The sequence below is a fragment of the Octopus bimaculoides genome, chromosome 1, assembly GCF_001194135.2.
Source record: "Octopus bimaculoides isolate UCB-OBI-ISO-001 chromosome 1, ASM119413v2, whole genome shotgun sequence".
NCBI classification, from domain to species: Eukaryota; Metazoa; Mollusca; class Cephalopoda; order Octopoda; family Octopodidae; genus Octopus; species Octopus bimaculoides.
The window spans coordinates 123,698,726-123,703,709 of NC_068981.1; positions in this window are offsets into that span (position 1 = coordinate 123,698,726).

Here is a 4,984-nt window from a genome sequence, read left to right on the forward strand (position 1 = left end):
TAATATATGTTCATATATGTATATATACATATATATATACACACACATACATACATATATACATGCATATCTATGTGTGTAGATAGATAGATAGATAGATAGATAGATAGATAGATGCAAAAGTTAATACCTCTCACTACTAATAGCTTCATATTCCAGTTTTTTTCTTGGAGGTGTGGGAAAATATCTAGTGGAAATGGGCAGAAAGCGTTAAGGTGAGCAATACATAAATAAATCGAAAGACTTGGTATTTGACAATGTGATAGAATGGATAATAAGAAATAAAATGCTAAATATATATTTGCATAAATGTTCTTGATTGTAGGCGTGCTTGTATTAAATTGCAATATATAAGATTGTATTTGAAAACTGCCAGTTATTATTATACTATTTGTTGCTGATGACATTATATAGAAGGTCAACAATGATTGTGTCATTGACAAGAGAATGCAATAACAAATACCCTCGACAGAATAAATACCTGGAAACTGTTTTACATTTCAATATTATGCTACTGTAATTATAAATAGAATCTGATGATGAAGATCGATTTCGCAGATAAACAAGTTTGTATTCAATAATTTATAAAGGGAAATGTATGGGAAAAAAACATTGATGTGTAAACAATACTTGTAATATTTGTTTTAGAACACGAAGAAGCAAGAAAAAAAGGCAGGCATGCGATGCAATGTTCTGCAATATAAATGACAAGAAGGCACGAACGAGGGAAAGAGAGAGAAAGAGTGGAATATACGAAAATATTTTCGACGCATTTTTATGACGATCTTATACATGAGCTAAATATATATCACTGTTTTTCTCTGCTAGAAACAGAACAACTTTGCAAATAATGTTATGCAGATTCAAATAAACCAATTTCCATAATATTTCTGGATATTCTCCTCAACTAATATATATATATATACAGAGAATAATTCCAGAAGGATTTACTTAGTGTTTACTTTGCCTCCATAAGCTGGATTTAGCTTATGTAGGGACATTATTGAAGATTGTCCTTTCAAATTTGCTACTTGATCATGTTAACTTAAAAGCATGTTCTATGCTATAAAAATAAATGGACACCTGCTTATCGGCAAACGCAAACCATTGATTTTAAATTTGTTAATTTCATATTGTTATCGCCATCTTTAATTTGTGTCACCAAGCTGAACCTATTTACAGCTGAGGTGAATGAGATTGTCAACAACAAGTGTTTAAATCCTTCGTAGAGGGGTTCGTTAATGGAAATGCATTAGCGAAACAATCTATTGCTTTGAGTTTCAGAAGTGCAATGAGGAAACATTATAACATTATATTTAATATCAAAATGAAGAAAACTTTCTAAGATGATCCGAGGCTCAATGTTTTCAATTCTTATTTGATATATTTTTGTTTTTTATTTTATTTCCTCTAAAAAGACATGATTGTGATCAAATCTAATCATTCTTCTCTACCAGTTTGATAACCTTCCCATATATGACATGATTATTTTCTATATTCAAAAATGTTTTATTACCATTTTCATATATTTTATTTATATCATAAGAACAAACATTGCCTATAAATTTACATTACGCACACTCAAAATAATCTATGTTTATCTTGTGTTCATAAAATGATATCATAAAATATAAACGCCAGTTTAAATGAATAAGTAAAAACAAGCCCACTTCACTTGTTTGTTACAGTTTGATATTTATTTAGCTTAATGTCACTGAAGTTTGAAAGATCTTAGCAGTTAATGCTTATATTACATTCATTTCTAATAAATAATTTGAATGGAAAGGAAAAGCGACTGGGAAGTGGATGATACTCAACTTGGTTTGTCAAGTTACGAAATGCCGTTGTTGATTAAGTACAATATATTTTCTACTCTAGGCACAAGGGCTGAAATTTTGGGTGAAGGGGGGCCAGTCGATCAGGTCGATTCCAGTACACAACTGGTACTTAATTTATCGACCCCGAAAGGATGAAAGGTAAAAACGACCTCAGTGAAAGTAAAAACTGTTTGCACAATCCTTTAGATTATAAATAACATATAATACTTAATATACACGCGCGCACACATACAAACTCATACACCGTAACACACACACACACATACATATAGACACCGAGAGAAAGGGAGAACGATTAGTAAAATAACCCGTATTGCCAGGACTGATGAGTAGCGATAAATGGCTCAGAATTATTCTGAGCGAAGATCTATTCAGTTTAACAGCTGAACACTATTAGATTTCTGTTAGAAAGTCGTAGTTCAAGAAAGAAATACGCATGTAACATTCTGGTATCTAATGTATTCCCGGACCGATACACACTCGACATTGATATGTTTTGTAACTTCATTATGTAAATTACCATATATTAAGAGCGAAAGATTAAGCTACTCTGAAAGCAGTGTTGTTTGATTTGAAGCTATTGTATTTTATTCTTGAATTTTTTTAATTCTTAAAATAATTTGAATAACTAGGGAGTGGATTGTGGGAAAGTGAACTCCACATGGAAATAAAACTATTTTGATAACATGCGGAAACCTGGATGTCCAAACCAACTCCCAGATGTTAGAGTTGCAATACATACATTGTTGAAGAAATTAATTTAAGGCTTGCTATGAGCTTTAGGCTATCCGATTTTAGACCTGTGCTCATTATTGCCTTGGCAAATTTGAATATTATTATGTTGGTGTCTCAAGATATATAACATTTTTTTGCTTTTATCAGTAGAAGCACAAAAGAAAGAGGTTACTGGGTCCTCCAACTCCTGAACCTTCTACATAAAATTTGTCGTTGCTAAAGTAAAATAACTCTAAGACTCTTAGCTGCTTGAGTAACAGAAGTCTCTGGTTATGATGCAGCCCACTGGATATAAGTATTTAAAGCACTTGTCTCTATATGTACATTTAAAGGTAGTGCGAACACGTGTAGTAGGATGGGACCTAGTGGTACAGCAGTTGCTTGGATGATCCTTAAAATGTAGGTTGTTATTTTCTAACTGTACAGCACGTTGTTGGATATTGAGATATATTCATGGACAGGGAATAGAAAAGTGCGAGAAAGCATCGTTAATGCTGATGCATTGTTTCAGTTGTATTTGAGCCACTTCTTTGCAGCTATTACCCAGCGTCAAAGCAAATATTGCAGTGTTAGAAGCTTTGATCACTTTTTGCCGATGTATTTGATGGCTATCATTGAATTACAGAAGTCAAAATTGATGTTTACATTAAATTCCTTTGTTAGAAGTGAGCAGTAGGGAACTGTTCATCTGTTCTCAGTTTCGTGCTGTCCAAATAAGGTTTGGAAATACCTATCTCCTGACTTACTTCTACCGTAATAACATGTAGTCTGTTTCACCTGTTTGTGTCTCTTCTGAGGATTTGCTGTTTTTCACACAAAGTAGCTTCCTTTTGACGACACCACAGGTTGCCCCAATCAGACTTCTAATAACTGCCAATAATCAATTTTTCAAATATTTTCTTTTCACTTTTAGTTTTTGGGTTTTGTTTTTACTATCAAGGTATTAGTTAATTAATACAATATGCTATTCCGAATATACATGACAGTTATCCATCGAAGTTATGTTGTAAGTTCGGTTTAAGGATGAAATTATTATTATTATTTCAAGATGGCAACATTGTCAGTGATGACTTCGAAAATCTAACTGAAATTACGTCTCTATTCAGTTAATAGAAGGAAAACACACACAGATGGGGAAAATGCAAAAGATTTTACGTTTTGTATATTATCTTTACGTCTTTAATAAGTATCAACTTTATTAGGAATGAAACCACTAATACTATAAGCCATTATTTTCAGAAATGTAATCCCTAGCATTGGCATACGCATATTCTTCTAATCCTCAGATAACAATGCATTCAGGCGAACTGACATTGCTTAGCAGTGTTTGTTCCGATTCTTTACATTCTGAGTTCAAATGCCGCCGATGCTGCTGTGCCTTACATCTTTCGAGATCGATAAAATAAAGTACCAATCAAATATTTGGCTGGCTGGCTGGCTGGTATCAACTAATTCCCTTCCTTTATAATTGCTGGCCTTGTTATCTTAATCAGAAATAATTATTATATCATGGCACTTTGTAAAAAAATATGATACATAGCTTGTACTAATTCTCCTAAACGTAAATGTAGACTACGAATCATTTTCGTTTAAACTTCTCATTCATAACGCCAGAGACTTCTTAAACTTAATCTCTTTTCATTTTCCCAAAGATCATAGACATCATGTTAAGATAAATACTACTGAGGTTAGCTATTCTTGTCAAAATTTTCTACATCATTCATATCAATTGAAGAAGCTTTTCAAGCTGGATTAATATATACTTCAGTAATATAGTTTCCTCTGATCGTAACTTCACAAATTCAAGGAAATGCCTCCTCAAATTGTCCTTTGAAACTCTAACTTGCTGAGTTACATCTAAATCGAAAATAATACCACCTATGAATTGCTATTAAGTTCAATTTTATTAATATATTCTTACTTAAGAATCGTAAAAGAATGTTTTCTACAAGCCTCTACTTTCATATTTGGCTCCAAATGGAAACATGGTTTTGTCATGTAAGTTATATGGGAGATACTCGATTATGCTACTCCACTGGCACATAGAATAGTAGAAGTTCTTGTTGAATGAGAAATTATATTTCAATTTGGTAATGCTATGAATGCTTGAGATATCTGCAAACATGCTTCAAAATTCTTACCTTGCAGTTAAATCTTTCTTAGTTACTGACTGAAGCAAAACAAAATGGAATAAAAATATATTCTATACTTTGTATCTCGACATTCAAAGGTATTAAGAGATGCATATTTGCCCAGACTTATTTCACGTGTGTTAATCTTTTGAACAAATCTAATTCTCAACCTAAATCTAATTCTTTCACTTTCGCACTTAAAGCATTACACACGTACATTCATAGACGCAAAAAGATATGCATGTATATATATATATATATATATATGTATATACGCAC